Source organism: Asparagus officinalis, chromosome 10 (genome assembly GCF_001876935.1).
Source record: "Asparagus officinalis chromosome 10, Aspof.V1, whole genome shotgun sequence".
NCBI classification, from domain to species: domain Eukaryota; kingdom Viridiplantae; phylum Streptophyta; class Magnoliopsida; order Asparagales; family Asparagaceae; genus Asparagus; species Asparagus officinalis.
Window position 1 is genome coordinate 52,351,968 of NC_033803.1, and position 10,734 is coordinate 52,362,701.

The following is a 10,734-nucleotide window of genomic DNA, read 5'->3' on the forward strand; positions in this document are numbered from 1 at the left end:
TCACTTGTATCCTCGTTGGCATCCTCGTTACCACCCCCTGCATTGACGGGAGGGTTATTGGCATTGTGAGCTCCATCCCTATCCGTGTGCTCTTCTTCCTGAACAACCTGATTACGGTGACTTGGTTCACCTTGTTGGTTCCTGAACGCCTGGATTTGTTGCTCATGCATCTCTCTCATAGTCTGCATGGCCATCTGCATCTCAAACTTGAAACTTTCTTTCTGTTTAGCCAAAGCGTCTTCAAGCATCTTGGCCATTTCTTCCGCGCTTATCATAAATGACTCGCGGGGTTGTCCTTCGCTGGACACTGTATTGTCCGATGCGACAGCAGAGCAGGAATCCGATTCTTCATCTTCCGAAGGCAATCTTGTCCGAACCCTACCATAAGTTCCTCGTGCGATGGCTCCGGACTGCAGACGGGTTACACGCCGGGACGCTTCCAGAAACGATTTGAGATCAATCTGTGTCGATGTCTCTTTGCTGGTCATGTTGGCGGTGACCCTCGGAAATTCTCCGTCTTTAACCACCGTTCTTCTTTGCCGGAAACGCCTATACCTTGGTTTTGGCGTTTCGGTGCCGAGCCTTTCGAACACTGAAATTCTCTCGGGGACTCCCTTGATGCAGTTGCATTGAGACAGTACTACCCGAATGAGCTTGGCACATGGGCACTGAGTTTCGAGCCCTTGAGGGCTTCTTTTTCTTGTTTTGTTCGTACCCCCAGCACGATAGTACAACTCGTCCATTTGATCGGAGTAACCTATCGCGTGTTGGCATGATTTCCCAGGTATAACGTTATCATCCTCGGATGACAACGTTTCCTTCTGAGAGCAAACTGCCTTATTTGGACTTCCGAGAGTCACTCGCCTCGAAACACGCCTTTGTAGACATGAATTCTCAGCGGGCTCCCGAACTTCGATGCGCAAGGTAGTGCGCTTGGGTGCCGTAAACTCTTTGTCATGTTGAGGGTTGTGTCGACCCCCAGCATGTTGATTAGTTCGGAGCCTCTTCATCGGGCCCGAGCGTTCATGGACTTCGTTGCGCTCGTCGGGAATTGGACCGAGGCGCTCCAAGATTGACCTCCTTCCTCGGGATGGTTCGGGAGGTTGAACTCGTTTTGAAGGCTGTAAAGGTCGATCCTCGGCCTGACTCACCACTTTGGACTTTGGCCTCCATATTTTGTGAGTTAGTGGTGATTTCTTGGCTACTCCATTCTGCCACCTTCTACGGGCTTCTTGAACTTGAGCTCGTGCTTGTGCTGAGAGTGCGCGGCGCTTCTGAATGCGATCCTCCAGCGTTGAACGGTTCCGTTTGACACGGATCCATTCGTTCGTTGGTGGCTTGGAGGAGTTGCCATTCATTGGTTGTTGAGGTCGTTCGCCTCTTCTGTTCTTCAGATCCGTGTTGTAACGGATCCCGTCCACAGATTCCATTGCCTTTGCGATTTGTTTCGCAAGGCGCTGACGTTGCCTTTGGCGGGCTCTCTTTGAGAGAGTCACTACGCCCTCGGCAACGGAAGATTCGGCCAGAGCAGATCATGCATGACCAACAGATCCAAGCATTGGCGAACCAACAAGGCGAGCAGAATCATCGTAAACCGGTTAATCTGGAAGATGAGGACACAAATGCAACTGCTTGGATCTGTAAATAGGCCTAGAGATGTTCATTTTCAGAGGTCGAACTTTCAAGAGCCGAAACTCTGCCGGATTGAAGAGCAAATTCGGAGCTTTGAAGACCAGAAGACTTGCACGTACAGATCTGATCCTCGGCGACCATCCACGTCAGAAAAGGTAGGAGCTCGAGAGGAAGAAAGAACAGATCTGAGATCTACACGAGGTCATACTCCAGATCTAAGCTTGGTCTTAGATCTCGAGATCCGAGCGATTATTCCCTTGGTGGATTAATCCCTCCCGGCTATTATTCCCTTCGTGGAATAATACCCGCATAATCGTGTAGATCCGACCGGATCTAGATCGCGCGGTGGTCCACGGCGAACAACCCCGGCGCAGGCAAAGAACCCACACAAGCGAGCGGCCGTAAAACAGGAGCTCGCGATTTGTTCACAAGAGGAAAGTTGTAATTTTTACTTTTTTTTCTTCTTTCTTTGATTTAGTTGTAACCGGATCTATAAAAGACCGGATCTTTGTAATTCAAGATGACAATTATCTCATTAATGAAGAAAGCAACAGTTTTCCCCGCGAACAAGGTCAGAATATATTTGGTGGAGAAACTAAGATAGAAAAACAATGCAATCTGGATTTTTTTTCCTAATGGGTTTGGGTTATTGAATTGCTAACAAGTTTTTAAAACTGTGTTAGTGGAAAAATTGAAGAAGAAAATTGAGAATCAAATTTGTATTAATCTCCCTAACTGACTAAGGATAAGAGAAAATACAATCTCTCACAGTAATCTCTCTCTAACTGATTTAGAAAAAAAATTACAACTCTTCTCTATTGGTATCCCGATTTACAAAAGAAGAAAAGATCGACGAAGATCCTTCCCTTTGTTTAAAACTAGGTTCTTCTTGGTGTTAATAGGAACTTGAATCTTGTATCCCGTCGACGATCCAATTGCTTCACCTCGTGAAACTTGGTTGATTCCTCTTAATGGGAAGAACTTGCAATGCAAATTTAAAGCTCTTAATGAGTTTAGGAACTCTAAACGAATTAAAGAACTCAGAATGATTTTAGAACTCTGTAAAAGAGTTGATTTGATCGAACCGAAATCGGTTCATAGCCAAGGGTGACAACTCCAAGAATGGCTCTTGATGATGCTCCAACTTTCCAAGATCTGAAGCCAAAGGACTCTTTTCATATCTCAAAAATCCAGCCCGAACTCCCAAAAAATAAGATCCAATTTAAGCTGATTTTTTAGCTATTTATAGGGGATTAATGGGTGTAACTTACCCTAAAATCGCTCCCTAGTAGGGTGTAATCCCCCTCAAATTGTGAAAAACGGTTTTAGAACCGTTTAGCTCGTGTTTGAATGAGTTAAATGCAAAATTTGCATTCTGGGTATGAATTTTGCATCTTAGACTTGGGATGCGGAGACGGGCTCTACATTTGAGGCCGAAAATGTAGTGGTGAGCCCGTGTTTTGTTGCTTGGAACACAAAAGTGAGCTCTGTGTTTTGTTCTTGGAACGCAGAGGCGAGCTCTATGTTTTGAATTGAAGAGACCATTGATTTGTAGTCTATTTTGTTAGACTCGGCTCCTTAGAATGTGAGAGTCGTCAATTGTTACTTCTATTGATGATTGTGAAGGTCGTCGAATCAGAACTTTCATTGGTTGTTGTGAAGGTTGTTGAATTGTAACCTTCATCGATTGTTATGAAGTTCTTTAATTTTTAACCTTTTGGAAGTTGTCGAATTATAACCTTCGTTGATTGTCGTGAAAGTTTCCAAATTGTAGCCTTCTAGAAGTCATCGAATGTCGTGAAAGTTTCCAAATTGTAACCTTCGTTGATTGTAGTAATTTTTAGACAGTCTACAGATCCCCTCTAAAGTTTTCAAAACTTCGCGATTGACTGGAACGAATTTTCGGTTGCAAGGGCAACTCTCAGGGATGGGATCTGAATTTCTAAATGTAATATGACTTCACAACCATATACCAAAGAAAATGGGGTAGCTTTTGTTGGGGTTCTCACTGTTGTGCGGTAAGCCTATAGACATTCGCCTACATTTTCGTTCCAGTCACGTCGACTTTTAGAGATAAACTTTTTGAGAAGCTTCATGATGGTTTTGTTAAAAGCTTTTGTGAGGCCATTGGCTGGTGGGTAGTATGTCGTTAATATAACACTTTGGATTCTGAACCTATCGCAGAATCTCTAAAAACCGTGACTGGTGAACTATGTTCCATTATCATGGACTATTCATCTCAGTATGCCAAACCGGTAGATGACATGATGCTTGATGAAGTTGATCACGTTTGAAGTCTTGACTTCCTTCAAAAGGATGGTTTCTGCCCACTTGTTGAAGTAATCGGTTACTGCTAAGATAAACCAATGTCCTTTGGATGTTGCTAGAGCGATGAGTCCAACAATATCCATCCCCTACATCTTGAATGGCCAAGATGAAGATGTTGGATGTAGATTTCCTAGTGCTTGATGAATGAAGTCACTGTGGATTTGGCATGCGTGACATTGTTTAGCATAATCGACACCGTCTGTAAACATTTTAGGCCAATAGTAACCAATTCTTCTGAGACGATCTCCTAATTTAGCTCCTGGTTAGTGAGCTCCGCACATTCCATCATGAGCTTCTTTAAGAGCCTCATACGCTTCCTTTCTAGAAAGGCAGTAAACCAAGACTCTATCATGCGATTTTCGATACAAGGTTTGAGAAATCGCATCATAATAGAATCGAAGGGCCTTACATTTTACAGCGGTCGCTTCCTTAGAATCATCGGACAGTATCTCGTACAAGACATAGTCAATATACGGGAACCGCCAATCCCTTGGTTCGACCTTAATTCAGGTTATACAGGCAATCTCCGTTGTTGCTTCATTTGAGTAGTCTTCTAAGGGAAGCTTGGGGTGATACAAGTCACATCCCATAACAAATATTGTTGTTTCAGCCTCTGGTGGCAATGCTAATGAAGTTGTTAGCGAGGCTAAAGCATCCGCATGTAAAACCCCGTAATACTGAATGTTGTGAGATATAATAATAAACATGTTATATTATGATAAATAATGTTTATTGATATTTGAGTATACTAGGAATTGATTTGAGATCAATCTGATACATATATATGAATATATGAGTGCAAATGCACAAAACATGCACGAGAAAAAAATCTGGGAAAAATGACTAGTTAAGAGTTTATAGATTTTACACAATGATGCACTTAGAATCTGGGAAAACTCAAAATACCAAAGTTGTAGGCCTTTTCAACATCTTTCCAACAAATCTTATATCACCTTATTCCGAGATCGGACGTGATAGTTATTGCCAAAATACCTAAGATTATTTTCCTAGTCAGACTATGTTTCCTAGTTCGGGTCAAACAGGTTGTTTCGGGTTTGCCTCTATAAATACCTATGTTTTTAATAAAAATTCCCTTCTTTTATTATATCTATGAACACTAGCAGTCACTCTCTCCCCTCAAAAACCCTAGATCTTATTCTTATGAGTTTTGAGAGCTTTGTGAAGCAAATATCGACAAAAGGGCGAGATCATCGACGTGTGACGAGGGAGAACGGGTGGTTTGTGCTCATGGATTGCTTACTATTTATTTTAGAGGCTTGCACATGAGATTAAGGAAAGATTATCTTCATCCAAACCTATCCCCATAGTTAAATAACTAGTTTAGATGATTAATATGATGTTTAACATGTGTTTTCATGCTTTAATTTTAACCTGGGTGTTAAAAGTTAGATTTTTGATAATAAAATCTTAGACCAATACTAGATTAATAATCTTTTCTTACTATTTATGATAGTATTATGATCATGATTATTAGGGTTTTTTATAATTTTATTCATATATGACAAATTTAAGTGATGTACTATATATATGTTTTTCTACAGAAAACTGCAGCAAACAAAGTCCAAATTTAACTAAACTACTTTTATATGAAAGATATATGTATCTATCTTCTAAAACAGAAAGCCATTCTTAAAAAGAGTTTGTATAGAGAAAGATATGTTATATTTACTAACAACATGTCCTGCAGAAAAATGGCTGCAAATATATAATGTTTAACTAGAGATTTGGGATAACAAATGAACTCCAAACTGAACCAAACTTATGTCATTTGAAAGATGTGTGAATCTAGTTTTCAAAAAAGAAAACCATTTATAAAAATAGTTTTCCTAGAGAAAGATATGCTTGTTTTACTAACAGATAACACGTCTTATTTTCCTGCTCGTTTTGTGGAGCTATGTTGCGCTGTTTTGAGGTGCGTTCACGGAGTTTTCAGCCGCTTGATATTATACGTATAGTCATGAATATGTTATATTATACATTTAAGAATCCTAAGGGGATTATGATGAATTTTGATTTGATCATATTTGAATAAGATATAGTTCATATACATGTTAGATGTCGTTGATGAGCACATTTTAGTACTATATGGGATAGTGCGTCGACACACCAGATATACACAGTTTATACATGAGGTGGATATCATTGATGAGCTCAGTTCAGTACTACATGAGGTAGTGCGTCGATACTCCACATGTACAGGCCATTGAGTCGGATTTTAAGAGGCTTGATCTAGCCGTCCGTCCTACACTAGGGTGCGATGAGGCTCGTGAGCCGTATTTCTAGGATGCCTATTTGGTAGTCTGTCCCGCACTCATGTTATGCACTAAGATCGCGATGAGACTAATGAGCCGTGTACACAGTTCAGGATATCTATAGGGTAGTCTGTTACACTGAGACAATTACTTGATAGCCTAAGTATGACAGATGCCGATTATGAATACGACCTATCATTGAGCTATATAACTGAGATACATTACTTTTGAAAGTATACAAAATTATGTGTTGGTATTTTTATTCTATCTATCCAGTGATTGTGGAAGATATTATAAATACGATGTGTTGTGATATCTTATTTCTTTTATTGTCTTTTTTACTTTTTAGTTGGGATCAATGATTAGAGATTCACAATTTGAGACTTATGGTATATACATGAGGGTTTCCTTATTTGGATTATTTCGCTCGACGTACCAGTCTCGTGTTATGGATTTTTAATTATTGGTTTCATTGGATTGTCTTTTCTTAGTTCGGTATTAATGTTTAGATATCTACAATTTGAGACTTATGGTATATACATGAGGGTTTCCTTATTTGGATTATTTCGCTCGACGTACTACGTCTCGTGTTGTAGGTTTTTAAATGTTAATCCTACTTAGATACGGAAAAAATGAATCTAGGTATACTATGCTTAATAGATAGAGCCTTTACTCCATCTAGTAGCCCTTTCCCTAGGGGCGAATGGAGGTAATCTTGTTGTAGCGCTCTGACGCTCTTGTTGTTATTATTTTTCTTTTAAATTAGTTTTTTGGTAGTTCGGAGTTTCGGAGATCCGCAGGGTGACGGAGTTCTAGCATAGTCACCGTTGCGTATTTTTACTTGTAGAGACTCCATTGTAGTTTTGAGTTTTATCTAGACATTAGAGTTTCATATTTATATTATAAAGGCAGTATGCCTTAGTACGATTTTTAGTTGATTCATATTGAGACATTTTCATTATTCAGATATCAGATGTATTATAGTTGAGATATTGAGACATTTTCATTATTCAGATATCAGATGTATTATAGTTGAGATATGATTCTTTCATTTATGAGATATCTCTTCTATATCATGTCTATTACATTTATTCCCTTTATTTTGCCTGTTTATACTTGCACTTCTATTTGGTCCTACTAGAGGGTATTACTGTGATTGGTGAAACATGTTTATGCATAGTGTGGGTGCATGGTAGGTTTGACATCGTTTGTTTCACCTTGGACTGCAGCCTTGTGTGAACCTAGGGGCGTCACAGTTAGTATCAGAGCTCTAGTTCCAGCATCCTAGGATCATTCATGTGTCGAGTCGTGGAGTTAGTATAGAGTTTCCTAGGAATCATGTATAGAGTCCGCTAGGAATTCCTAGAATGAGTGAGGACGTTATATACGTATATTCGAAAATTTACAAAAAAAATTTTGGTGACAACTACCTTACTTTTATTGAAAAGTAAACGCATGAATGATAAGTGATATGATTTTTCCTATTGGTATATGTTATGTTATTTATGATTGGGATCTCACTTACTGTGTCGAATAAACTCTCCTCTTGGTATTATAAACATTGGAACGAGGACGTGGTTGAGGTAAAGCTTGTACCCGGAGAGCTGGGCAAGTAGAGCCTGAGCCGCAGTAGGCTCCAAAGTATCTGATCGACTTGGTAACACCGATTACAGAAGCAAAGACTAGCAACACTCGAGGAGTGAGTAACAAGCCAAATTTTACTCTCTGAAGTTTCACCACCAGTTGTACCAGCCGTACCTATTAAAGAGGTAATGCCGAAGGTCTCACCATCACCATATCCAGCTATTAATAGAGTCGCGGAATAGGAAGCTTGGCTCGGTAAGATTGAGAAAGATATTAGAAGTTGGGAGCACAAAAATTTTAGGGCACATCGGATTCAGTTACAACCTATAAATGGAGGAAATATGTGGGAAATACTTTTAGATTTACTTAATGTTGACTCAGTACATAAGCGGAGATTAGTTATATTCAGTTTAAAGGACGACGCCAGAGGATAGCACCGGTTCTAGTTATGCCGGAGCAGCGAATATTAATTTCATAGAAGGATTTCATCTACTATTTCGAGAAGCAGCTAGACCTAAACCGATTAGGGCAGAGAGACGTACTAAGAGTTAATTTTGAAAGTAAGATTGTCTAGAGACCAGGGCAAGGACAATAAACCTTTTGTAAGACTGTAAGAAACCCAACAATGGGGTAAGGATTTTTTTATCACCACCAGCAGATCAGTGGTTAGGGTCAATAGTCACAGGGCTATGGTTACGGCCAGTAGCAGAATATCGAGGCATCACCTACCATTCCGAGGATAAAGGGACCAGCATGCCAGATTCGTGCTATTCAGGAAATTCCTAAGGGATAGATAGTCCCATAAATTCTACTTCCAGTAACATAGCAGTCACCAGCCACCGGCAGAGTTTATGCAATCGTACCGCATGATCATGGTGCGAGAGAAGCTTTCTTAGTGATTATTCTTTGCCAGCTCGGATCTTGTTCGAATCAGAAGCTTCTCATTCTTTATCTCTCATACATTCATGGATAGGTTTCAGCTAGTTGCACATCCTTTAGATGTACCGTTATCCGTTTCTACTCCTTTAGGGTGCGGTGTCCCTATTAGGGAGTATCCATAGGAGATGTGTCATCAGTCTAGATGAGTCCGAGTTTATCATAGATCTAATCGTTTTGCAGATGTCGGTGTTCGACATCATTCTTGGTATGGATTGGTTATCATCCTACCATGTTAGCATTGACTGTTTTGCGAAAATAGTCAGTTTGCGAGCGTTCGATGGGTCTGAGTTGATCATAGTGACCTCACAGGGCAACCAGTTTGTGGAGTCATTTCTAGCCTATATCGAGGAGGTGATGCTGAGAGATCGGAGTGCTGATTTGTGCCAGACTAGGATTGTCTTAGATTTTCAGGATGTCTTTCAGGACATACCGGGGCTCCCTCCGGCCGGCCCGGTTTGTTTTTTTTTTTAAATTTTGTTTTTTTTTATTTTTTTAAATTTTAACAAAACCATAAATTATAAATTATTATAAAAAATGTCATAAATTTTATTAATAACTTGAAATGAAATGACATAAATTACAAGTACAAAAAATGATAAAAATAACTTCTTTATTAATAATCGGTAAATCCTTTACAAGTATAAATTTATTTCGAAATTCGTCGCATCACAATAGATGAGTACATCCCAACTAGGTTGGTACCTACTCACCCATATCACTATCATTTGCAACTTTTTTCGAAATAATTTAATTCAAATTTAAAGCTAAGAAATAAAAATTACAATTTTATGAATATTATCTAATCATTATATCTATCTGCTAGTCCCAACTCTTCAAATTTATCTTCAATCATAGCAATCCGTTCGATGCCTTGTGTTCGCTTCTCGTATCTCCACCAATCCTGTAAGCACATCACCGCTTGTACAGTATACGGATCTAAGCATGTCCTGTGGTCGTCGATCAAACGTCCTGCTGTGCTGAAAGCGGATTCCGAGGCTACAGTCGAAACCTGCACTGATAGTAAGTCACGAACCATGGTGGAAAGTATAGGATATGAAACTGATCCATATACTTTCCACCATTGCAAAATATCTAAAGCATTTCCTTGACATCTAACTAAAGAAGCAGAAAAATATTCATCTATTTCAGAAACATCTAATCCTGATGAAGTTCCAGATCCACCAGTTAGTTCAGCTACCATTGCATACCTATCAAAACTTACACTTTTACCTCGACCTGTGCTCGAAGCTGAAGGTGCCGAAGCTGAAGACTGTTGTGTAGCTACACCATATCTAGCTGCATACTCATCATATAAGGTTTGAAAATAATTTCTAATAGCTAAATAATGAGTAGTAGCAGTAAGGGTGGATCCATCATCTAAGTCTATAATCTGTCCACCATACAATGATTGTAACAAACTTCGAAGGCCAATTTCCTTCAAGCATGGATCAATAAGAACACCAATACCAAAAATATGAGGAATAGGCCTAAAATACTTATTAAATTTACTCTCCATTTGAAAAATTATATTTCCAAAAGTATCATCCATACGATATTTTGCAAAAAATTTTTGAATATTTAAAATTTGTAAAGCAGCTAAAGTAATAGTTGGATAATAACAACCAGATAATAACATAGTAGCATCATAAAAAACTTGTAACATCTCATTTAATTTACATATAACTGTCCATTCATCTTCAGTTATTCCATAAGCACTACCAGAGCTAGAACTAGAAGCATAAAAATTTATAAAATCATTTATAATTTCTTTATATTCTATTGCTACAGATAACATTGCATAGGTGGAATTCCACCTATGGTCAACATCTTTTGGAATTAGTCTAGGCTTATAATTTTTTCTTTTACAACATTGTTTCCATCTTTTAATTCTCATTTCAGAAGCATTATGCATATTAGTAACTGTTCTAACTTTTTCTATCATGGGTTTAATTTCAGAAAATGCACTTTGAACAATTAA